This window comes from Phyllopteryx taeniolatus, chromosome 8 (assembly GCF_024500385.1).
Source record: "Phyllopteryx taeniolatus isolate TA_2022b chromosome 8, UOR_Ptae_1.2, whole genome shotgun sequence".
Lineage (NCBI taxonomy): Eukaryota > Metazoa > Chordata > Actinopteri > Syngnathiformes > Syngnathidae > Phyllopteryx > Phyllopteryx taeniolatus.
The window spans coordinates 30,277,566-30,304,170 of NC_084509.1; the positions used below are offsets into that span (position 1 = coordinate 30,277,566).

Genomic DNA, 26,605 nt, shown 5'->3' on the forward strand with positions numbered 1-26,605 from the left:
GCGGTGAGGTGTGCTTTAGGTGTGACAGACGAATTTAAGGTGGAGGTGGGACTGCATCAGGGATCACCCCTGAGCCCCTTCCTGTTTGCAGTGGTGATGGATAGGCTGACAGATGAGGTTAGACTGGAATGATGGTTGCAGATGACATTGTGATCTGCAGTGAAAGCAGGGAGCAGGTGGAGGAACAGTTAGAAAGATGGAGGCATGCACTGGAAAGCAGAGGAATGAAGATTAGCCAAAGTAAGACGGAATATACGTGCATGAATGAGAGGGGTGGTGGGGGAGGAGTGAGGCTACAGGGAGAAGAGATAGCAAGGGTGGAGGACTTTAGATACTTGGGTTCAACCGTCCAGAGCAATGGTGAGTGTGGTCAGGAAGTGAAGAAAAGGGTCCAAGCAGGTTGGAACAGGTGGAGGAAGGTGTCAGGTGTGTTATGTGACAGAAGTCTCTCTGCTAGGATGAAGGGCAAAGTTTATAAAACAGTGGTGAGGCCAGCCATGATGTACGGATTAGAGACAGTGGCACTGAAGAGACAACAGGAAGCAGAGCTGGAGGTGGCGGAAGTGAAGACGTTGAGGTTCGCTCTCGGAGTGACCAGGTTGGATAAAATTTGAAATGAGCTCATCAGAGGGACAGCCAAGGTTCGATGTTTTGGAGACAAAGTTAGAGAGAGCAGACTTTGATGGTTTGGACAGGTCCAGAGGAGAGAGAGAGAGTGAGTGGTAGAAGGATGATGTGGGTGGAGCTGCGAGGCAAGAGAGCTAGAGGAAGACCAAAGAGAAGGTTGATGGATGTCGTGAGGGAAGACATGATGGCAGTTGGTGTTCGAGAGGAGGATGCAGGAGATAGGCTTACATGGAAAAGGATGACGCGCTGTGGCGACCCCTAAAGGGACAAGCCCAAAAGAAAAGAAGATAAACATTAGTTAATGTATCCACCCCTAATATTGACAATCCAGCTTTTATTCAGACACTTTTTTCCCACATCTGACCAATTTATCAGCTAATTAAACAATTATTGTAGGTGGCGACTTTAAAATTATCGCACTAAATCCAACCATAAACCGTTCAAATAAAAAAATTAACAATCACAGTGTTCCCGAATATTAGATGAATCTATGCACAATTTTAGACTCGCTGACATATGGCGAATAAAAAGAAATCGTACAAAAAGGGAATCCACTTTCTTTTCTTCAATCCACCGCTCCTTCTCTAGAAGTGACTACTTTCTTGCAAATAACTCAGTTGTTCAAAACGATACTTCCAAAATACATCCAATAACAATCAGCGGTCACGCTCCAATTTCTCTCTGCCTCAAACTTGAATCAAACATGATACCTTCTCCAACCTGGCACTTTAATACTTGTCTACTGAAAGATACAGAGTTCAAAATATTTGTAAGGTAGGAAAGGAAAAATGTTCTCGATATGAATGATTCTACAACTACTGTATATCTCCATCCTTACTTTGGGAAACAGGGAAAGCTGTAATTAGAGGCAAAATCATTTTATACTCTATACATGGGAACAAAGTGGAATTGACCGCCTACATCATTTATTCAAAAATAATGGATTCATGTCATGTGAAAGCTTATTCCAAGAATTTCCACTTAGAGGTGGTCAATACTATAAAGAACAGCAATCCTAAAAAGATTCCCAACACATGTGAATACTCTAGAACTACCCATTTTTGTTCAGAAAATTATGGAACGACTACTAAACACAAAACTAAAAACTCCTTTCAAAAGTATATAAATTAATCTCAAGTACTAATTCAATACACTTACCAATCGCAAAATGGGAAAAAGACCTTGGGGCATTAGCTGGGGAATGGGGGGCATTAGCTGTAGGGTGGGGAGGGGCTGCCCCCCTTTTCTCTGTGGACCTCCAGCCGGTCGGGCTGGGCCGGACCCGCAGGAGCCCATCCTCTTACTTCAAACACTCTGCACATTTTTATTACTCACACTGTACATATTTCGCTCATAAGGCACATTCACATCTCATTCAGGGTCCTCAGGGGGACTGGCACGAGGCATGATGATGACTGGGTCCTGGCACATCTGTGCTGGTCTCTGGTCTGGTCGCCCTACTTCTCTGCCCTGCCGGTCCTCCAGTTTTAATGCATCATACACCCGTCAGTAGGGGGAGGGCAGTGTCGGGATGGGGGGGACACTTGGCCAGGTGTTCCGCAATCCGGCCTGCTCTCTGGCCCGCCATGCCTTTCCCCGCAGAGTTTTAATGCACTATATGCTTTCGCACATCTTTTGGGGAGCTGGTTGGCCTGGGTGGGGTTGACGATTGCAGATCATTATTGCCCCGTGACCGCGAACCCCCCTTTGGTTGTCCTCCCATGTCCGAGTTTTTGCCTCAGCGACCACCAAAGCTGCAGTCCGCTTGGCCAGCCGGTACCCATTAGCTGCCTCTGGAGTTCCACAGGCCAAAAAGGCCCGATAGGACTCCTTCTTCAGCTTAACAGCGACTCTTACCGCTGGTGTCCACGAACCGGTTCGGGGTCCAGCAGAACCAACAGTTAATTTACAGTTATCAGAGTTGACTCTAAAATCATTAAATATTTTGAGGAGGGCCATCTCAGTGTTGTGATTCATCCTAAACCCAGACTGATATGATGGAAAGTCTGTGAGTTGAATAAAAACTATTCTTTTTCTAAAATGTTTAGAAAAAAAAGTTAATTTAGAAAAAAAAAGTTAGATATAGGTCGGTAGTTGTTAAAATCATTAAAATTGAAATTGCTTTTCTTCAGAAGGAGCCTTACCACTGCTGCTTAAAAGCAGCAGGGAAGGTTCCCGTCTCAAGAGAGCCATTTACAAAGTTTAAAAGCTCCTCTAAAAAAATCCATAAAATGTTTTTAAAATAGATGTTGGAATTGGGTATAAAGACGTGGTGGGCTTCACTGTGGAGATAAGTTTATCAAGCATCAGCATCAACCAGGACAAAACTGTAAAACAAGCAGAGGAGAATTATAAAACACTGTTGTATAGTGTACGGACTGTAACAATACAGCTGGATGTCGGTTCGTAAACGGAAAAGTAATTTTTGTTGTGAATCTTGTGTGTGTTTGGTGACGGAGACTCTCCAAGCATTGTTATTTCATCCACAGTTATATATGAAATTATAAATCGTTATCGTTGTCGTTAAGTAAATCTTATTGTAAAGCACAATATATACAGTATACTGTATTATACTTCATTTGTACGGCTTGGCAATGACTGCTCGCTTATGACTGTAAAGGTAGATTTTGGTTGTGGAAGCTCACGCGATACTACATGGCATTTTTGATTAGCCATTACAAATGCGAGGTTGTCGTTCACCGACAATTAACTGTAACCAAAACCACCATGAAAACTATTTGCCGAACCCTGCGCATCTGTATGACAGTGAAGTTGGTTTTGGGTATGTTGCTCAGTGTATGGCGAGCCTTAGAGACTGTGGCACAGGAGAGAACAGGAGGCAGAGCTGGAGGTGGAGGAGATGAAGATGTTGAAGTTCTCTTTAGGAGTGACCAGGTTGGATAAAATTAGAAATGAGCTCATCAGAGGGACAGCCAAGGTTAGATTGTTTTGAAGACAAAGTTAGAGAGTCCAGAGTTAGATGGCTGCACAATCCAGTTCCATAGTTCCTTTAATTGTTTGTGCTGGGACCACTAATAATAACACAAGTTATATTAAAATATCAACTCACAGGTTCTTACAGGTGTTCAGACACTATAAAAGCATCCCACCGCACCACTCATCAGTAGCACTGCCTTGCTCATTTCCCAGATCCTGTCCTGCCCTTTTCTGTCCTCTCTCATCTTGTCCTATTGGTTAGTTGTTGCATGTCCCCACCAGGTACCCCCCCCCGTTCATAAATAAGAACATGATTTTACTTTTGTAACGTTACTTGTAGTCAAATACCTAGAGTAACTATTGTTATGCTGTGGTTCTCACCCCTATTCCCCTTGTCTGTTCTGTCCCTCTGTCTGTCCCCTAAAACCCTTTTCTGTCCAGCTGCATTTTCAATAAACATCAGAATGACTAAAAAATATAAAAATAAGCACAGGGAGTATTTAAAAGTCCCCTGTTGCACAGCAAAACTGTTCCAGCACAAAAGGCCACCATTATGCATGGCCATGTGCTGAACAGGACAAGTTTATAAAAAATAAAACAAAAACAAAAAACAAAGGAAGAAGCCAGATGGCCAAATTTCGGCAAAATCCTTTGGTGATGGAATCTGCAGTACAATTTCACACACATTCTTTCTTACATTGAGTGACACTTCAGAGCTACGACTTAACACTACTGGTGTCCAATAATACATCTTTCTCTCAAAAATGCTTTTCATACATTAAATCAAAAGTGTTGTTCAAACAGTGGTAATGTGTGAGACCTGGCTCATGTTGCCTTGAACAGCACTGAATCGCGGTACATTTAACAACTCTGGTCAAATGTGGTAAACTAGCTGCTGCTTTTAAAAAGCAAACTTATTGTCAAAATATTCCATTAATCATCAGAATGCATAGCAAAGCAGGTTTCTTTCTTTCCATAGATTTTTCTCTTTCCAGCAGCATAAAGACAAACAATAAACTTTAAAAATAAAAAATCAAGAGCAGCAAAGTTCCATTCTTTTCTTCAAGAAAAGTCTACACAATAGCATCAGGCCTGGTGGCCACATAGACAAAGACGACGATGAGCACCACAACTACGGCCAGCGTCGGTAGCACGATAGTGGAAACCTGCTGCCGTGCTTCCTGCATGGCCTGCTTGCGCTGTTTCTTGTCCTTGGATGTTTCTTTTTTGGGTTTGCCTTTCAGCTGCCTCATGATGCCCTCCTGACCACTGATTCCACGTCTTCACTTAGCTCACAGGACCCTGTTAGAGAAAGAAACACAATGAGTTGTAGTAGTTGCATGTCAAACTAAAATTGACGATTGTTTTTTCCGGACTCGATAAATTCTCATTGTTGTGGTGACGTGAGCCGACGGCGACAGCTCCACTGCGAAGTGGCCTGCTATTACCGGCTAGGCTTTTAGGCATTGGGCAGCCGTGGCCCAATGGTTAAGATCATCGCCTGCCACCGTGGGGGACCTAGGTTCAAAACCCTGACTGGACCATCCGCCAACATCCCCCGGACTCACGGCTGTGGTGTCCTTGAGCAAGACACTGATACCCTGAAATGCTCCCCGGGCGCTTCAGCTGCCCCCTGCTCCAGTGTGTTCCACTAACATGTGTATGTGTTCACTGTGATGGGTTAAACGCAGAGAACAAATTTCGTGTGCGTGCATGCATGCATGTTCATGACAATAAAAGATGATTCTTCTTCTTTATGTATTAGCCGCGAGTGGACTGGTGGACTGGCGGTGGACCAACGCTGGCTCCGTATAAGACTTCACAGCCTTGCTCCATGCACCGGACGTACATCCACACAACAGAGACACTTAACGGAAAGTTAACTGTTTATTACGTTCACTCGTCCGCAAGCTAAGGAGCTAAACGGCTCCACAATTTTTGTGAACAGTGTTTTCTTTATATTTGTTATTTTTCTAAGATATTTTATTTATTGTTCTGTCATGTCAATGCTAATGTTCAATATTTACAATGATGTTAATTGTTCTTAAAAAGGATATACTTGAATTATTATGCTTTAAAAAAATTATTTCAATGGCATAGAAAAAACAACAATACTATCGTTCATCGTGATAGTTTTCGGGAAAATATATTGTCACTTTTTTTTTTTTTTTAATCATGACAGGCCCACATCCAACTACAAAAGCAGAACTTCATTGTGTCAGATCAAACTGGAATGGCCAAAGGCCTTTGTATGACTCATTCAACATGCCGGTAATATAGATGACATGTACTAATGTCTAGACGTGTGCAGCCATCTAATTCTGGTCTCTCTAACCTTGTCTCCAAAACATCTAACCTTGGCTGTCCCTCTGATGAGCTCATTTCTAATTTTATCCAACCTGATCACTCCTAAAGAGAACTTCTCCTCCACCTCCATCTCTGCCTCCTGTTGTCTCTTCAGTGCCACTGTCTATAAGGCTCGCCACACACCAACGTACCCAAACCAACTTCACTGTCACACAGTTGTGCAGGGTTCGGCAAATAGTTTTCATGGTGGTTTTGGTTACAGTTAATTTTCGGTGAACGACAACCTTGCGTCTGTAACGGCTAATCAAAAATGCTATGTCGTGTCACGTGAGATTTCACAACTAAAATCTACCTTTACAGTCATAAGCGAGCAGTCATTCCCAAGTCGTACAAATGAAGTATAATACAGCCATCCATTTTCATCACTGCTTATGCTGGTTAGGGTCGCGGGACACTGGAGCCTATCCCAGCTGACTTCGGGCGAAAGGCGGACTACACCCTGAACTGGTTGCCAGTCAGTCACAGGGCACATATAGACACGGACAACCATTCGCACTCACATTCACACCGTCACTGAGTCGGAACTGAACCCACGCTGCCTGCACCAAAGTCAGGCGAGTGTACCACTACACTCACTGGTGGTCGCTGAGGAAAAAACTCGGACATGGGAGGTCTTCGGTGAGGCCATGGAGAACGACTTCCGGATGGCTTTGAGGAAATTCTGATCCACCTTCCGGCGTCTCAGGAGGGGGAAGTAGTGCATTGTCAACACTATGTATAGTGGGGATGTTGCGCTGCTGGCTTCAACTTGGGACGTTGTGAGTCGGTGGGCTGAATACTTCGAAGACCTCCTCAATTCCACTGACACGCCCTCCTATGAGAAAGCAGAGTCTGGGGACTCTGAGGTGGGTTCTTCTATCTCTGGGGCTGAAGTCAGCGAGGTTGTTAAAAACCTCCACGGTGGCAGGGCACCAGGGGTGGATGAGACCCGCATGAGTTCCTAAAGGCTCTGGATGTTGTGGGGCTTGTCCTGGCTGACACAACTCGCAACATCGCATGGACATCGGAGACAGTGCCTCTGGATTGACAGACCAGGGTGGTGGTCCCCTTTTTTAAGAAGGGGGACCAGAGGGTGTGTTCCAACTATAGGGGGATCAACTCCTCAGCCTTCCTGATAAGGTCTATTCAGGGGTTCTGGAGAGGAGGGTCCATCAGGAAGTCAAATCAGAAGGAGCAATGTGGTTTTTCTCCTGGCTGTGGAACAGTGGACCAGCTCTACACCCTCAGTAGGGTCCTCGAGGGTGCATGGGTGTTCGCCCAACCAGTCTACATGTATTTCGTACACTTGGAGAAGGCGTTTGACAGTGTACCTCAGGGAGTTCTGTGGGATGTGCTCTTGGAGTATGGAGTACCAGCCTCCCTGATACGGGCTGTTTGGTTCTTGTCCAGAGTCAGCCCCATTTTCTCTGTGGCCAACACGAGACGCTAATGCATGCTTTTATTTCCAGTCAGATTGACTATTGTAATGCCCTGCTTTCTGGTCTTCCCAAAATAAAATAAAAATCTCAGAAGACCAGAAGGCGGGAGCACATTACATGGATTTTAAAATCACTGCATTGGTTTCCCATGTGTTTCAGAATCATTTTTAAGGTTCTTTTGCTGGTTTTCAAGTGGCTTAATGGTCTTGGGCCTTCTTATCTCTCAGAGCTGCTTTTACCCGATAAACCCTCGTGGACCCTGAGGTACTCCGCATCTAGCCTTTTAGTTATTGCCAAAGTCAGGACACACACTCACGGTGAGGCATCGTTCCAGTTTTACAACCCCCATCTGTGGAACATTGCCTGCCGGAGCACCTCAGAGCTGCAGAGAACATTCATGTTTTTAAGAACAGGCTCAAGACCCACCTTTTTAATTTAGCTTTTAACTAATACTTAATTTACCTTTTAAGGTATTTTAGAACTGTTCTATTTCCTTTTAACTTCTATTTTATTTAATGTTTTCAATGTTTTAATATTATTTATCATATTTTATCTTTATTTCTACGCTATTTTTAGTCTTAGGTCTTCATTGAACATAGTGTTTTTATGTATGTTTATAATTATTTTATTATCTTTTAGTGTTTTCTCAGAGGGAGCCCTTTGGAGCCCACTGGGAGCTGTATTGACCTTGCCCATGGTTCTGCTTCATGGGGTCCTCAGTCATCCAATGTGGCTCCCTTCGCGCCACTACACTGGGTCTCCATGCTGGTGTCCTCTGGGTGCAGACGGTTCTGTGAGATGGCGTTTCCCACTTGGTTTCTCAGTGCCCAGCCAGTGATCATTATTATCATCTTGATTTTTAACTGTGATGTGTGTGCACATGTATGTATTTGTGTGGATGAGTGGTTGGAGTGAAAATTCCAGTGAAGTTGGGACGTTGTGTAAAACTTAAATAAAAACAGAACACAATGATTTGCAAATCCTTTTTGACCTCTATTTGACTGAATACACTAAAAAGATAAGACATTAAATGTTCAAACTGATAAATATTTTGCAAATATTCACTCATTTTGAGTTTGATTTGATTTCTGAAGTGTTCCTGAGCCCACGTGGCAATATCCTTGATACAATGATGCTGTTTGTTAATGCAGTGCCGCCGGAGGGATCAAAGGTCACAGGCTTTTAATGTTGGTTTTCGGCCTTGCTGCTGCTTACGTGCAGAGATTTCTCCAGATTCTCCAAATCTTTTGATGGTATGTGATCCTCCAGCACGAAAGCACGTTTTGAGCTTTGTACATTTTTTAAAAAGGAATTAAAAATACTTTCCAATGGTGTATAGATTTTGGTAATCGGTTAACATTTAGTATAGCTATGTCCGTTTAAATAGCGGAAGCAGCATTTCAGTGTTAGCCTAGCAACCAGGATGTTTTGTTTACGCCACAAGGGACTGTGTTTGTCACGATTTGTTTTTTGACTGGACCCAGAAGCAGGTGGAGGCTGAGATGTTGTGATGAAAGGTTTATCTAAAGAGGAAATGGAGATGATCCTTGAGACGTGCTGGCGGGTAGTAGAGGCAGGTTACGTGTGGCAGGCAGTGGGGAGAACAGGCGGATGGTTTGGTGGCGTGGTGGAAGAAGTCAACTCGGCGGGGAACACCTAGGGAGCACTGAGGACAAGGAGAAACAGGGAGGTCAGAAAGATAGCGAGGAATGGCGTAGCTTATTTGAATGCTTGAGAGCTGTTGTACCACAGGAGAATGTTAATACTCTGGCAGTGGAGTCTTGGAACTGGCAGGCTTAAACGCAGATGATGATGAAGGCTGATGGGTGACAGGTACGCGGCCGAGGAGGTGCTAATGACTGGGAAGAGAAAGAGGGGGTGACGTCGAGAGAGCGAGAGGAGCGCAAAAGCACCACCCAAGCTCCAACAAAAGGACTGCAGGGCACAGCTCATGACAGTAACCCCCCTCTCAACAGACACCTCCAAGCGTCCTTCCCGGCTTCCCCGGGTGAGCCGCATAAAAGTCAGATAGAAGGGAGTCATCAAGGATCAGCCTACGGGAAATCCAGGAGCGCTCCTCCGGACCATACCCCTCCCAGTCCACCAAGTACTAGTAACCCCTCCCCCTGGGCCTCACGAAACCGTGAAGGCCGGATGGTTGCCGAAAATATGCGGGGGCGGAGGGGGCACGGTCGGAGGGCTAAGAGCGCAGCTGAAGACAGCCTTCAGTAGCGACACATGGAATGTAGGATACATTTTTAGAGATTGTGGGAGTTTCAGTTGGACAGACGTGGGCTTGATGATTTTCGTGATAGGGAATGGACCAATGAAGCGTGCAGTGAGTTTGCCGGATTCCGTCTGGAGTGAGAGGTCATGGGAGAAAAACCAAACCGACTGACCCACCTTGTACTGAGGCGTAGGAGAGCGATGAAGGTCCGCGAGCCCTTTGTTCTTCTCAGAAGACCGGGTTAAGGCCGCCCGGACGTCTTTCCACACTGCCTGAACCCTTTTGAGGTGATCCTTTACCGCGGGAACCCCCACCGCCTGCTCTTGTTCCCTAAATAATGGAGGTTGGAAGCCATAGCAAGCCATGAACGGGGACATACCGGTAGCGCAGCTGGTGAGGGAGTTGTAGGTGTACTCAATTCACGGGAGGAATGAGCTCCAGGAGGAGGGGTTGCGTGCGGCAACGCAGCGAAGGGCCGATTCTAGGGATTGATTGGCCCGCTCCGTCTGGCCCTTGGTCTGTGGATGGTATCCCGAAGACAAGCTGGCTGCTGCGCCCACCGCTTTACAGTATTCCTTCCAGACAAGGGAGGAGAACTGAGGACCTCGGTCAGAGACGACATCGATGGGGATTCTGTGGAGTTTAAAGACATGTTGGACAAGGAGATTAGCCGTTTCAAAGGCAGTTGGTAGTTTGGGGAGGGGTATGTAATGGACATATTTGGAAAAGCGATCGACAATAGTGAGAATGATCGAGTTACCTTCACAGAGGGGTAGGCCGGTAACGAAGTCCAGAGCGATGTGGGACGAAGGGCGGTTCGGGATGGGCAAGGGACGCAGCAGCAGACCAGCGGGGGGAAGGTGTGAAGACTTCCCTCAGGCACAGACAGAGCAGGTGTGAAGACTTCCCTCAGGCACAGACAGAGCAGGGGGGTGAGTACACCCGAGACGGGGTGTCAGGCTTGCTGTTGCGGGATCCAGGTCGGAAGGAGAGGCTGAAATTAAAGCGGCTCAAGAAGAGGGCCCAATGAGCTTGTTGGGGGTTAAGGTGTTTGGCGGACGGAGGTAGGCAATATTTTTGTAATCAGTCCAGATAATGAACTGAATGAACTCAGTCGCCTCCAGCCAGTGCCTCCACGCTTCTAATGCCCAGATGATGGCCAACAGCTCACGGTTGGCAACGTCATAGTTTCGTTCGGCGGGAGATAGACGATGGGAAAAGAAAGCACAGGGATGAAGTTTTTGGGAAGAGGGGTCCCGCTGTGAGAGAACAACCCCTGCCCCAGTGTCCGAGGCGTCAATCTCCACCACGAACTGGAGGGATGAGTCGGGATGTCGGAGGATGGGAGCACTGGTGAAAAGGGTCTTAAGTTCGTCAAAGCCTTGGGATGCTGCCGGGGTCCATTGAAATGGAGAGCTGGTGGATGTAAGGCTAGTGAGAGGGATTGCAACGTTACTGTAATTGCGGATGAAGCGACGGTAGAAGTTGACGAATCCAAGGAAACCTTGTAGTTCTGCGGTTGGTGGGAGTGGGCCAGTTAACGATGGCTTGGATTTTGGCAGGGTCTGGTTGCAATTGTCTTTTGGCGATGATGTAGCCTAGGAAGTGTACATAGGAGAGGTGGAATTCACATTTTTCGGGTTTGACATACAGGCTGTTTTTAAGGAGGCGCTGGAGGACATGACATGACATGACTGCGATGTTCTTCAGGGGAGCGGCAGAAAATGAGAATGTCGTCCAAGTAAACAAAAAACAAACCAGTTCAACATATAGCGGAGGATGTCATTGATGAAGGTTTGAAGACAGCGGTGGCGTTGGTTAATCCGAACGGCATGACTTGGTATTCGAAGTGTCCGAGGGGGGTAGTTAAACCAGTTTTCTATTCATCCCCTTCTCTGATATGGATGAGATGGTAGGGATTCCAAGCGGCACGGTAGTCGACTGGTTAGAGCGTCAGCCTCACAGTTCTGAGGACCGGGGTTCAATCCCCGCCTGTGTGGAGTTTGCATGTTCTCCCCGTGCCTGCATGGGTTTTCTCCGAGCACTCCGGTTTCACCCACATCCCAAAAACATGCATGAATTGGAGACTATAAATTGCCCGCAGGTGTGAATGTGAGTGCGAATGGTTGTTTGTTTGTATGTGCCCTGCGATTGGCTGGCAACCAGTTCAGGGTGTACCCCGCCTCCTGCCCGATGATAGCTGGGACAGGCTCCAGCACGCCCGCGACCCTCAGAAAATGGATGGATGGATGGAATATGTTGAAGTGACTATACATTTATGTGGTTTTCATCATCATAAGGGCCCTCTGAGGAAAACCATAACTATGATGTGGCCCATGAAAAAAATTAGTTTGATACCCCTTGACTCGATGGAGCCCGCCCCATACCACACTTTGAGAACCACTGCTCGAGGCTGTTGTTTTAGACCTAATTGTTCTCCGCACGTGATCCTCAAGAACACCCGATTGATCCATTTAAAATTGTGCAAATTGTGGCACAAACAAATATGTGCCCCCCCACCTTTCACATCAATGTAACGCCACTGTCAGGACCAACTGCCTTTCCATTTTTCATCTTCTTCAGTGACTTTCCAACTTCCCCCTTCCTGGTACTTCCTGGTCCATAACAAACCTCTTCTACTCCTCTCTCATTGTCCTCATTCATCTACTCATTAAAGTATTCTTTACATGAGCTATACAACACACTATTGGAACCATCCATCCATCCATTTTCTGAGCCGCTTCTCCTCACTAGGGTCGCGGGCGTGCTGGAGCCTATCCCAGCTGTCATCGGGCAGGAGGCGGGGTACACCCTGAACTGGTTGCCAGCCAATCGCAGGGCACATAGGAACAAACAACCATTCGCACTCACAGTCATGCCTACGGGCAATTTAGAGTCTCAATTCATGCATGTTTTTGGGATGTGGGAGGAAACCGGAGTACCCGGAGAAAACCCACGCAGGCACGGGGAGAACATGCAAACTCCACACAGGCGGGGCCGGGGATTGAACCCAGGTCCTCAGAACTGTGAGGCTGACGCTCTAACCAGTCGGCCACCGTGCCGCCTCTATTGGAACCAGTCAAAACATTTCCAACCTATATAGATCCTTCTCTCCCATGATACTGTCCAACCTGGTATACAAATCATCATATCGCTAGCGTTGGGCGGAAACCTTGTGCATCTCCAAAACCATAATTTTTTAGGAAACCCAAAAGACAGCATGTTTGTAGAGCCATTAACATTACATTCTTAAACAAAGCAAGTCATTTTCAACATTTTATATTGGTCAATAATTCTTCAAAATAACATACCCACATGGGGATTTACCAATAATAGCAATTTGTGAAAAAATATGAAAGTGGTCAAATTTGGACATAGGTGGTTTCGGCCCAAACGCCAGCGATATGCCCCTTTTATGGCCACCTTTGCCAACGCTCCCTTCAGCTTACATCGCATCTCCCTGTATTCCCGTCAACACTCCGCAGCCCTCTCTTCTTCTTTCCCTGTATGCTCTCCTGCGGTTCCTACAGTGGGTACGGAAAGTATTCAGATCCCCTTAAATATTTCACTCTTTGTTATATTGCAGCCATTTGCTAAACTCATTTAAGTTCATTTTTTCCCTCATTAATGTACACACAGTACCCCACCCACATTGACAGAAAAACATGGAATTGTTGAATTTTGTGCAGATTTATTGAAAAAGAAAAACTGAAATATCACACAGCCCCTTTATTCAGACCCTTTGCTCAGCTCAGTATTTTGTAGAAGCACCCTTTTGAGCTAATACAGCCATGAGTCTTTTTGGGATTGATTCACACCTGGATTTGGGGATCCTCTGCCATTCCTCCTTGCAGATCCTCTCCAGTTCTGTCAAGTTAGATGGTGAATGTTGGTGGACAGCCATTTTCAGGTCTCTCCAGAGATGCTCAATTGGGTTCTGAAGCCACTCCTTCATTATTTTAGCTGTGTGCTTAGGGTCATTGTCTTGTTGGAAGGTGAACCTTTGGTCCAGTCTGAGGTCCTGAGCACTCTGGAGAAGGTTTTCATCCAGGATATCCCTGTACTTGGCCGCATTCTTTCCTTCGATTGCAACCAGTCGTCCTGTCCCTGCAGCTGAAAAACACTCCCACAGCATGATGCTGCCACCACCATGCTTCACTGTTGGGACTGTATTGTACAGGTGATGAGCAGTGCCTGCCACACATACCGCTTAGAATGAAGGCCAAAAAAGTTATATCTTTGTCTCATCAGACCAGAGAATCTTATTTCTCACATTCTTGTAGTCCCTCAGGTGTTTTTTTTAGCAAACTCCATGTGGGTTTTCATGTGTCTTGCACTGAGGAGAGGCTTCTGCCGGGCCACTCTGCCATAAAGCCCCGACTGGTGGAGGGCTGCAGTGATGGATGACTTTTTACAACAGGGGTGTCAAACTGATTTTAGTTTGCGGGCCACATTCACCCCAATTAGATCTCAAGCGGGCCGGACCACAATATTTGTGGCTTAAAAATCCATAAATAACAGCTATTCAAAATGTTCCTCATCGTTGTGTTGCAAATAATTACAAGTCCTTCTGGAAAATATTCCCATTTATTCATTATTGTTGCAAATTTTGTTGCAAATCATATGAGCAGTTTCAAATTTTTAACCAAATATTATTTCAACAGTATTATGAATCAGTGAGCGTGCACCATTCAGTTATGCATCCTTTGTAAATGTAAACATAAAAATTTAAGTTGTGGCAGTGCACAGGAAAAGAAAAAAAAATGTTCCAACAAACCAACCTCTTTTGAAGTGAAGCTTTTGACTGAAATTTTTTAATATGCAATGTCTTAAAATATTTCTACAGGAGGTATTTATTTTCACAGTGTGAACATGGCACACCATTTTATGTTAGTGTGCTCCTGAAACTTGGCATTGTTTGGTCCTCACAAGTGCATCAATGTCATTTAAGTGTTGTCAGTGTACCCTCCACTGGACAAAATTAGCAACAAAAGTTAATTTTATTGAAAAATAGCAGTGAATGTGTTCTCAATCCCCACGGGCAAGATTGGACCCCCTGACAGGCTGGTTCTGCCCTGTGGGCCGTATGTTTGACACCCCATGTTCTAGAACTTTCTCCCATCTCCCGACTGCATCTCTGGAGCTCAGCCAGTGATCTTTGGGTTCTTCTTTCCCTCTCTCACCAAGACTCTTCTCCCCCGATTGCTCAGTCTGGCTGGACAGCCAGCTCTAGGAAGGGTTCTGGTTGTCCCAACCGTCTTCCATTTAAGAATTATGGAGGTCACTGTGGTCTTAGGAACCTTAAGTGCAGCAGAATCTTTTTTGTAACCTTGGCTAGATCTGTGCCTTGCCACAAACAGAATTGTGGCAAGGCACATATCAGAGAAAAAACGGAAAACAATTCCGTTTTTTCTGTCAATATGGGGTGCTGTGTGTACCTTAATGAGGAAAAAAATGAACTTAAATGATTTTAGCAAATGGCTGCAATATAACAAAAGAGTGAACATTTTAAGGGGGTCTGAATACTTTCCGTACCCACTGTAGTTCCACCACCAAGTCTCCTTCTCTTATTAACCAGAAGACATAGGAAGTACTCTCACTCTCCTTTCTGTCTCTGATCACTGTCATAATCTAGTCAATATGCATATTATGTTATTTAGTTAACATCACTGGTATAGTGATTACATAGTTGTAAAGTCTGAAATGGCAGCTCGGTATCGACTTATTTAATGGGATAATATTACAAAAGTTACCTTGAAAACATGTTTCATGTTTAGTAAAAGACTAAGAGTGATAATTAGACACATAATGTCAGAGTATAAAACCAAACACCAATGAAACAATGTAGCTATATCACGGTAATGCTACATTATACTGTGATAAACAAGACACTCCCACTCTTTGTAATATAACTACATATAAAGACGTCGTAGCTACTCTACTGTACTCGCAAACTTAAATACGCATTATTTCCCTCGCCATGTTATAACTATGATGCGTATATGCGTGGTAGTTACGTTACAGTACGGACAAGGGAGTAACTTAGGAACATGTTTGCCATAGGGCTGTCAGGAAACTGCTAAAGACTTATGATAGTTTGAATGGAGTTATCTTACAAGTACGTACTGCGTCGTAGTTCCACGTGTATATATATATATATATATATATATATATATAATATCATTAAAAAAAAAAACTTGTCAGCTTCTCCGCGGTTTATTCCAGGGACAAAAGGCTTGTTATGAAGTATTCAAAAGTGGTACGGTAACCCCAAACACGCCGGAAAGTTAAAAAGCTTGACGTGGCATTCAGTTATGCCTCATAAGAAACTACTTTTACTGTCAGTTGAGAGGATGTCAGGAAACTTCCTGTGCAACCTTTCAACATAAAACACCACGAGTTAACATTGGGTGAAAGCCTAGGTTATAGATAGCCAGCCAATCACTGAGCTAGTTTTTGTTGGAGGTAACACAGTGAAAATATGTCTTGTCTTTGACCCCAATAGTGTCGCTGCAGTTTAATGCTTAATACAGAATGGTGATTAATTTTTGTTCATCGTCTCATAAAGTTTGTGGTGTTATTGTTGGTTGATATCTTTGGGGGGGGTTGGGGAGGGAGGGATGAAAATTATCACATTACAAAGTGTCTGTTGTTTTCCTTCTAAGTACTGTATAGACCACCGGTGTCAAATTTATTTGAGTTCAGGGACCACATTCACCCCAATTTGATCTCAAGTTGTCATGAATGGAACAGAGGATAGGACCCAAAAATGCACGACTCCAAAACAAATGGACAGTTTCCAAAAAGAGAGGTTTAATAGACGGGCATAGGTCAGTATAAAGGCAGGCAATCCAAGAAAGGCAACAGTATCCAAAAACATGAGGCAAAGAGGCAAGGTCGATAATCGGAACAGGGTCAAATCTTACTGTGAGTCTGTGATGTGGAAACAAGGAATGCTGGAACGCGACGACAAGGTACAACGAACTGGCAATGAGAGGGAATGAGACATGAGGTTAAATACAATAGGTAATTAGGGTGAACGAGGCACAGGTGGTGAAGATGCTCACAGGAGCAGGTGTGTGAGAAACAGGGGGGAAGACAAACCCGGAACACACACACATGACACAAGTGGGCCGGAGCGGTATATTCGGGCCTAAGCTATAGAAAAATGACAATTCCAAAACTTTCCCATTGGTTTGGTGCAAATAATATTAAGTACACTCTGAAAAAAAAATACATTTATTATCATCTTGTTGCTACGGTGGACAAAATTGGAAACAATAGTTACTTAATGGCGGCACGGTGACCGACTGGTTAGAGTGTCTACCTCACGGAGTGGAAATAATAATCAGAAGAGTTGTCCAAGAGCCAAGGACCACCTGTGGAGAGTTTAAAAAAGACCTGGAATTAGCAGGTACTATTGTCACAAGGGGCGTATGGTGGTTGACTGGGTAGCACATCTACCTCACAGTTCTGAGGACTGGGGTTCAAATCTCCGCCCCACCTGTGTGGAGTTTGCATGTTCTCCCCGTGCCTGCGTGGGTTTTCTCTGGGCACTCCGGTTTCCTCCCACATCCCAAAAAACATGCATGGTAGGTTAATTGACAACTCTAAACTGCCCGTAGGTGTGAATGTGAGTGCAAATGGTTGTTTGTTTATATGTGCCCTGCGATTGGCTGGCAACCAGTTCAGGGTGTACCCCGCCTCCTGCCCGATGATAGCTGGGATAGGCTCCAGCACGCCCGTGACCCTAGTGAGGAGAAGTGGCTCGGAAAATGGATGGATGGATGGATAGTTACTTAATGTCTTCCCCGCGACGGGCTGGTTCTGGCCTGTGAGTCATACATTTGACACCCCTGGTATATACTACCTGCGCCTACTGGTCCTCTGACTCCCGCCATATTCCAAAAACATGCAGCAATTGTCCAAAGGTGTTAATGTGAATGGTCATTTTGTCTATATGGGCAGTACAATTAGATCTGTGCCTGTGGCTCACACTACAGTACAGACATTTGAGCACATGGGGCATGTTTGAGCGCATTCAGCGGACATACCCACTGCGTCCGAAAGGTGAGAAGAGGTCACCATTATTCACGATTTTGAAACATCATTTTATATACTTGACATTTTTTTATTCATTCAAATTCAGCAGACTTGTTAACAAGACTCTTCTCTGTAGTGTGTCAAATTTATGTCATTTAATTTTCATTTTACAGGGACTTTAAACAGGTTTAACAGAAAAATGTGTGATCAGTCAGAACCTTTTAACTTTGGGGGCGATGTTGTCCATCCATCCATATATCCATCCATTTTCTATACCACAGATACGCACTAGGGTTGGGCTGTGCTAAAGCCTATATCCCAGCTGACTTCGGGTGAGAGGTGGGGAACACCAATGCAGGCTTACTAGCAGCTCATACAACATCATCCCTGAGGGTCACAGATTAATCACAGAGAAAGACACACTGCGCCCATATAAAAACTTTCTGATTAGCACCTACTGGTATCTACTTAATCACTACAGGCAGGACTGACTTTGTGCTCAGCGGTTCAGGCGTTGCAGTGACATTCCTTCAGATTTATTTTTTATTTTTGTCATGAACGGAACAGCGGATAGGACCCAAAAATGCACGACTCCAAAACAGATGGACAGTTTCCAAAAAGAGAGGTTTAATAGACGGGCATAGGTCGGTACACAGGCAGGCAATCCAAGAAAGGCAACAGTATCCAAAAACATGAGGCAAAGAGGCAAGGTCGATAATCGGAACAGGGTCAAGCCTTACTGTGAGTCTATGACGTGGAAACAAGGAATGCTGGAACGCGACAACAAGGTACAACGAACTGGCAATGAGAGGGAATAAGACACGAGGTTAAATACAATAGGTAATTAGGGTGAACGAGGCACAGGTGGTGAAGATGCTCACAGGAGCAGGTGTGTGTGAAACAGAGAGGGGGCGACAAAACCCGGAACACACACACACACATGACAGTACCCCCCCCTTAACATCCGACCCCAGACGGCCCTGGGGCCCCTGGATGCGCAACGTGGAAGTCCCGAATGAGTGAATTATCCATGATAAACGCAGACGGTACCCATGAACGTTCCTCAGGCCCATAGCCTTCCCAGTCCACCAGATATTGAAACCCCCTCTCCCTCCGACGAGACGACAACAGCCACTTCACAGAGAAGACAGGGCCCCCATCCACAAACCAGGGGGGAGGAGGGGGCCTGGAAGGCGGGACCAGAGGAGACTCCCGGGCTGGCTTGAGTAGGCTGACGTGAAAAGCAGGGTGGACCCGCATCGACCTTGGGAGCCTCAGCTTCACGGTGACAGGGTTGATGATTTTTGTGATGGGGAAGGGCCCAACGAACCTGGGAGCGAGCTTCTTGGACTCCACCCGGAGTGGAATATTCTTGGTCGAGATCCAAATTCGCTGACCCACTTTGTAGTTCGGCGCCGGTGTCCTCCGACGGTCAGCAGCGACCTTGTAGGATCTTCCCTGGCGCAGCAGCATCTGGCGGGCTCGCTCCCAGGTCCTCCTGCAGTGTCTCACCAAGGTTAATGCCGCTGGAACTGTGGATTCCGGGGCTATGGCAGGAAACAGAGATGGTTGGTAACCATGCACAACGTGAAAAGGCGATAGACCAGTGGATGCAGAGGGGAGGGAATTGTGGGAGAATTCGACCCAAACCAGTTTCTGAGACCAGGATCGCGGCTCCTGTGAAGCGAGACATCGGAGCCCCGTCTCCAGGTCTTGGTTCAGCCTCTCGGTTTGGCCGTTGGTTTCAGGATGAAACCCAGATGACAGACTGACGGTAGCACCTATGAGATTGCAAAACTCCTTCCAAAATTGCGAAATGAATTGGGGACCCCTATCAGACACCACATTCTTTGGGAAACCATGGAACTTAAAAACCTGATTAATCATTAGCTCGGCAGTGTCCTTAGCTGAGGGGAGTTTTGGAAGTGCAATGAAGTGTGCCATCTTAGAGAACCTGTCAACAACTGTAAGAATGGTGGTATTGCCTTTAGAGGCCGGTAATCCTGTCACAAAGTCTACGGAAATGTCTGACCAAGGACGTTGTGGTATTGGCAGGGGTCGCAGAAGGACGTTGATGAGAGGGCTTGTTAGCAGCACATACCTGGCAAGCATTGACGTAATCGATAACATCCCTCCTAACATTAGGCCACCAAAAGCGCTGTTCGACCACTGATTGCGTCTTGGCAATGCATGCGTGACATACAGTTCGGTTCGTGTGAGCCCAGTGGATGACTCTTCCCCTTAAGGTCGGAACCACATAAAGCCTGTTCTCAGGGCAATCTTCAGGGCTAGGAGTGTCTTTCAGAGCCCCTTTGACCGCATTTTCAATGTCCCACACAAACGCGGAAATGAAACATGATTTAGGCAAAATAGTCTTAGGGTCGGACAAAGAATTCTCTTCGGAGAAAATGCGTGACAAACCATCTGGCTTACCATTTTTAGAACCCGGTCGGTAGGATAACGTAAAATTAAATCTAGTGAAGAACAGCCCATCTAGCCTGCCTCACATTTAATCTTTTAGCAGTCTTGATATATTCAAGGTTCTTGTGATCTGTCCATACTAAAAACAGAGTCTGTGCCCCCTCTAGCCAGTGCCTCCACTCCATCAAAGCCACCTTGACTGCCAACAGTTCACGGTCACCAATGTCATAATTTCTCTCAGCTGGGGTCAATTTTTTGGAGAGGAAAACACAAGGATGTAACTTATCATCCTTGAGAGATTTCTGGGAGAGTACTGCTCCTATTCCGGCATCAGACGCATCGACTTCCACCACAAACTTCTGTTTGAGATCTGGCAAAGTAAGGATGGGAGCGGAGGTAAAGCTCGACTTAAGTTTTTGATAAGCTGCCTGACAAAGCGGGTTCCATACAAAAGGTTGGTGTGGCGAGGTAAGATCATGCAAAGGAGAGGCTATTGAACTGAAATTTCTAATGAATTTTCTGTAGAAGTTTGCGAACCCTAAGAACCTTTGTACATCTTTGCGTGACGTGGGAGTAGGCCAATTAATAACTGCATCGACTTTGCAAGGGTCCATCTTGACTTCACCTTGAGCCAGGACGAAACCCAGAAAAGAAACGGACACCTTGTGGAACTCACATTTCTCAGCCTTGACATAGAGTTGATTCTGCAGTAACTGCTGCAAAACAGAGCGGACATGAATAATGTGAGTCTCCTCATCCGGGGAGAATATCAAAATGTCATCTAGATAAACAAAAACATAAACATTCAACATGTCACGCAGGACATCGTTGACAAGGTTCTGGAAAACAGCTGGAGCGTTAGTAAGCCAAAAAGGCATTACCAAATATTCATAATGTCCCGTTGGTGTGTTGAATGCTGTTTTCCATTCATCCCCCTCCCTTATCCTGACTAGATGATATGCATTTCTTAAGTCCAGTTTGGTGAAAATCTTGGCTCCCTCCGGGAACTCAAAGGCGGTGGAGATGAGAAGAAGAGGGTACCTGTTTTTTACCATGATCTCGTTGAGACCCCGGTAATCGATACAGGGTCGCAGGGTCTTGTCTTTCTTGTCCACAAAGAAAAATCCTGCTCCCGCAGGGGATGAAGATGGGCGAATGATCCCGGCTGCCAGTGATTCTTCTACGTACTCCTTCATGGCCTTGTGTTCCGGCCCTGAAAGAGAGAACAACCTCCCTCGTGGGGGTGTGGTTCCAGGCAGCGAGTCAACAGCACAGTCATAAGGTCTGTGGGGTGGAAGGGATTTGGCCTTGGACTTGGAAAAAACATCTTTAATATCCTGATAACAGGTGGGCACTTGAGATAAATCAGGATCCCCAGATGGGGTCTGTGGAGTGTCCTTAGAAACATGACCCTGAACATCACATGGCGGCTTGAAACAGTTCCGGGCGCAATTGCTGCCCCATGACTTAACCTGCCCAGAGGACCAGTCAATGTGGGGGTTATGTAATTTCAACCATGGGTTCCCTAAGATAACGTCATGATTCATGGCATCAAAAACATGAAAACTAATACGTTCCGAGTGAGAATCAGGGAATGTCAATGTGAGTGTTTGGGTGCGGTGAGTGATCTTGCCCATAAAACTGCCGTCTGCAGCATAGGTGTTGCGGTGGCGTTTTATTCCAAAGGTTCTAAGGTGCATACGTCTAACCAGGATGGAGTTGAGTAAGTTTGCATCAGAACCAGAGTCAATTAATACAGGCGTATGAACTTCTTGATCAGGAGAGCATAGTGTCACTTTAGGAAGAACCCGTGTAGGGTCTTCCTTAATGAAATTCAGACTCACCTCTCCCGTGCCCTGGCTACCGGCACCGGCAACTTTGACGTGACAGTTGCTCACGGAATGACCCAACTGACCGCAGTAGAAGCACCGCCCTTCCCTCAGCCGGCGTTGACATTCCTCAGGGGAGAGACGGAACCTGCCCAGTTGCATGGGTTCATCCGTGGGGACGGTAGCCAGTGGGTTGAGACCGGAACCAGGGGATCTGCCTTGGTTTGGCTGGTCACCGAGGCTCGTCCTCCAAGTGCGCGTTGACGCAGCCCTCCGCCGATCTCCATCTAGCTCGCGATCCAAAAGCCTCTTGTCGATTTTTACGGCGAGAGCAATGAGAGTGTCCAAGTCGGTCGGCAGGTCTAGCGGGACTAAATGATCCTTGACGGCGGGGTATAGTCCTTGAAAAAAGGCATCGAGTAGCGCCCGATTATTCCAATGACTCTCAGCTGCTAGAATGCGAAACTCAATCGCGTAATCTGACACCCGGCGCTTGCCTTGTTGTAAGGTGACAAGGGAGCGAGCTGCCTCACGATCAGGAGTGGAAAATTGAAAGATTTGCTCCATAGTCTTTACGAAAAAAGCCCATGAATGACACGCGGCGGAATTGCGGCTCCATTCAGCAGTAGCCCACGCCTCCGCACGACCAGTCAGGTGGGAAATGACGAATGCGATTTTTGCCCGCTCGGTGGGGAATGCAGCTGCCTGCAGCTCAAAGTGGGGTTCGCACTGCGTGATGAACGGCCTAATGTTCCCAGAATTTCCAGAGAACCTCTCCGGTCGAGAGAGCTGTGGGCAGACAGCAGCGGAGGTGGCAGGTGTTCTGCATGGTGACTACTTCACATGGAAGTACCGTGGCGGTACTGGGTTTGGTGCCCACTGGTTCCTTCTCTTGAAAAAATTTCATAAGAAGTTCAAACTGCGAGGCCACCTGTCTCATCATATTGTCCTGATAACTTGACAGTCCCTCTAGATGAAGGTGGAGGGCAGCAATCTGCTCATCCTGCTTCATGAGGCGTTGACCCTGCGCTTGAAGGGCTTTGCGCACCGGGTCTGAGTCTGCTGGGTCCATGTTATGGCCAGTTCGTTCTGTCATGAACGGAACAGCGGATAGGACCCAAAAATGCACGACTCCAAAACAGATGGACAGTTTCCAAAAAGAGAAGTTTAATAGACGGGCATAGGTCGGTACACAGGCAGGCAATCCAAGAAAGGCAACAGTATCCAAAAACATGAGGCAAAGAGGCAAGGTCGATAATCGGAACAGGGTCAAGCCTTACTGTGAGTCTATGACGTGGAAACAAGGAATGCTGGAACGCGACAACAAGGTACAACGAACTGGCAACGAGAGGGAATGAGACACGAGGTTAAATACAATAGGTAATTAGGGTGAACGAGGCACAGGTGGTGAAGATGTTCACCTGCATTCCATCCCTGGATGCATTGAAAACTGTGAGGCAATGGTTACTGCTTGATCAAAGCCTCTAAGACAGGTCCACACTTACAGTACCCTTGAACAGATATGCCACTTGCTGGAACTTTGTCTTAACACCACAAATGTTTAATTCCTGGCAACATTTTACAGACAAAAACATGGTTTTTCTATGGGCTCCCTGGTATCTCCCATCGTAGCAAACCTGTACATGGAGGACATGGAAAGAAGAGCTCTGAATTTCTTTGAGGGAACAATTCCAAGTCATTGGTCCAGATATACGGATGACACATGGGTTAAAATCAAAAGCCAAGAAGTGGAAGCCTTCACCGAGTACATTAACTCAGTGGACAATAACATCAAGTTCACACGAGAAGATGTCAAAGACAATAAGTTGCCTTTTTGAGACTGATGTCCACATTGGAGACGACAGGGGCCTCCTTGTTGGGGTTTACAGAAACCCCACACACCTTGACCAATACTTATTTTCTGACTCACACCACCCTCTGGAACACAAACTGGGCATTATCCGTACCCTACACCATAGAGCTGATAACGTTCCAACCAGTCCACAGGCCTAAGAGAAGGCACAGACACATGAGGGAGGCCCTCAAAACCTGTGGTTACCCCAGCTGGTCAAAAGTGCATCCTATTCCAGAAGGGAAAGGAGCAAGGTGGATGAGAAAGAAAGAGTGACAGACACAACAATATTGTCATTCCGTTTGTATCAGGTCTGTCTGAGAAACGATTTTCAACCAACACAACATTCCGGTACATTTCAAAACCGGTAACACCCTGAGACAAAGGCTGGTACACCCCAAAGACTGGACACCACACATGCAGAAAAGTAATCTGGTGTATGCAGTCAAGTGCAATGAGGAATGCACAGATACATACATTGGGGAAACCAAGCAACCACTTATCAGACAAATGGCACAACACAGATGGGCAAACTCCTCAGGTCAAGACTCAAGCTGTCTACCTGCAGCTCCAAGAGAAACACCAGTCATTTGAGGACATCCATCCATCCATCCATTTTCTACCGCTTATCCGGGATAAGCCTAATCAGATGCCCGAGCCACCTCATCTGGCTCCTCTCAATGCGGAGGGGTAGCAGCTATACTCTGAGGCCCTCCCGGATGGCCAAGCTTCTCACCCTATCTCTAAGGGAGAGCCCGGACATCCTGCAGAGGAAACGACCCGCAGCTCGTGACCATAGGTGAGGGTAGGAAAATAGCTCAACCGGTAAATTGAGAGCTTCGCCTTTCGGCTTAGCTCCTTCTTCACCACAACGGACCGATACAAAGTCCGCATCACTGCAGACGCTGCACCGATCCGCCTGTTGATCTGCCGTTCCATTCTTCCCTCACTCGTGAACGAGACCCCAAGATACTTGAACTCCTCCACTTGGGGGAAGGATATCATCCCCGACCTGGAGAGGGCACGCCACCCTTTTTCAACTGAGAACCATGGTCTCAGATTTGGAAGTGCTGATTGTCATCCCAGCTGCTTCACACTTGGCTGTGAACCGCTCCAGTGAGAGTTGGAGATCACGGCTTGATGAAGCCAACAGAACCACACCATCTGCAAAAAGCAGAGATGCAATACTGAGGCCATCAAACCAGACCCCCTCTATGCCTCGGCTGGGCCTAGAAATTATGTCCATAAAAGTAATGAACAGAATTGGTGACAAAGGGCAGCCGTGGCGGAGTCCAACTTTCATCGGAAACGAGTTCGGCTTACTGCCAGCAATGCGCACCAAACTCTGACTCCGGTCGTACAGGGACCGAACAGCCCGTATCAGGGGCTTCGGTACCCCATACTCCCGAAGCACCCCCCACACGACTTCCCCAGGGAGACGGTCAGCCTTCTCCAAGTTCACAAAACACATGTGGACTGGTTGAGCGAACTCCCATGCACCCCCGAGGACCCTGCCGAGGGTGCAGAGCTGCTCCACTGTTCCACGGCCAGGACGAAAACCACACTGCTCCTTCTGAATCTGAGATTCGACTTCCGTACGGACCCTCCTCTCCAGCACCCCTGAATAGACCTTACCGGGGAGGCTGAGGAGTGTGATCCCCCTGTAGTTGGAACACACCCAGGCGGACCACCACCGCAGTTTGCCAATCCAAATTTGAGGACAAAAAAAGTGTATATTCTGGACAGGGAGGACAAATGTTCATTCCAAAGAAACTCAATAATTCTGCCTTGAACAAACACCACGGCCTCTTTGACCTTTAGGTAAGTCCACAACTGAATGGAATATCAATGAGCGAGTTTCCATGCAACGACTCTGGTGGACTGACAATGGCCTCTGGGTCAGTAGGCTTAACGGCTCTCCCCCTTTTTAGCATTCCAAAAGAATGATTCCATACGCGGTGTGGGGCATGCCGCTAAATTGGAGCATAAATACTTGAGTCTTCCACACAAACACTGGCTAGCGCGTTGTAACTAAGCCTTGTTGCATGAACTGATGATGCTCAGATGAGAGGCAAAACATTTTCTAAGACAAACAGAACAGTCCAGTTGCAATCGATTCAATGCCCTAAGAATTTTTTTAAAGCGTGACTAAGCGGGAAAATACCACCAATAAGCAGTTTCCTTGGAAAATAGGGGTAGGTTCCTCCCAAAATATTACAAAAAATATATTTTTTAAATCTGCGAAGCTTGTAGTTTTCAAACTCCTAGCAAGATTTGAATGTAACCTCACTTCACTCCTCCCCCAACGGCTCTGACTAAATCCACCCCTTCACTAACGTGAATGTGTACATTGTACAAATGTTTACCCTTGTTTTGTCTCGAGAGCTGTCCACTTCCTTCTTTTTAACTTTTTTTGCTAACTTGAGGTAAATAATCCGGCCAAATAAAAAAGGCAAGGCAGATGGGTGTACCGACAGTGAAGCTGCGGCTTGTGTGTGCACGAGAAAAGGATTGACATTATTCGGTCACGCCTTCTGTCTTTATGGTCTCTGATAGGCTGTTCATGTCACGGTGGGAATAATATTTAACATTAAATTAGAGGCATAACATGGGGCCAGAGAGGGATGAGTTTTCAAAAGATCATTTTAATAATATTCTACTGTCGGGTCATACTCACAGTTTTAACCTATATGAGAAAAAGTTTATTTTTTTAAAACCGTAAACTTTACCTTTAGGTGAAATTTCACAATTTCCCACGGTATCACTGATGATCTCTCACGGCACAGAAGGGTGCCGTAGGAACCACTGTTTTATATCCAGTGTTGGGAAGATTACTTTGCAAATGTATGGTAACGTAGCATATTGTCAACCCTCGTTGGTTACA

At 46.2% G+C, this 26,605-nt stretch overlaps 1 long non-coding RNA gene across 5 annotated transcripts; it reads right to left on the reverse strand.

Moving 5' to 3' along the window:
* Positions 1–4,806: 4,806 nt before the first annotated feature.
* LOC133482433 (uncharacterized) lies at positions 4,807–15,921 on the reverse strand. Of its 5 annotated transcripts, none has more exons than XR_009789791.1 (6): positions 15,693–15,921; positions 10,337–11,174; positions 9,753–10,209; positions 9,097–9,208; positions 8,932–9,015; positions 4,807–4,866 (listed from the first exon to the last, which is right to left on the reverse strand). It is a non-coding gene; the product is annotated as an uncharacterized LOC133482433 (long non-coding RNA). The 5 variants fall into 5 exon arrangements; XR_009789790.1 differs by lacking the exon at positions 4,807–4,866 and having other exon boundaries at positions 8,038–9,015; positions 10,337–11,007; positions 11,081–11,174; positions 15,703–15,921; XR_009789789.1 differs by lacking the exon at positions 4,807–4,866 and having other exon boundaries at positions 8,038–9,015; positions 10,337–11,007; positions 11,081–11,174.
* Positions 15,922–26,605: the final 10,684 nt, after the last annotated feature.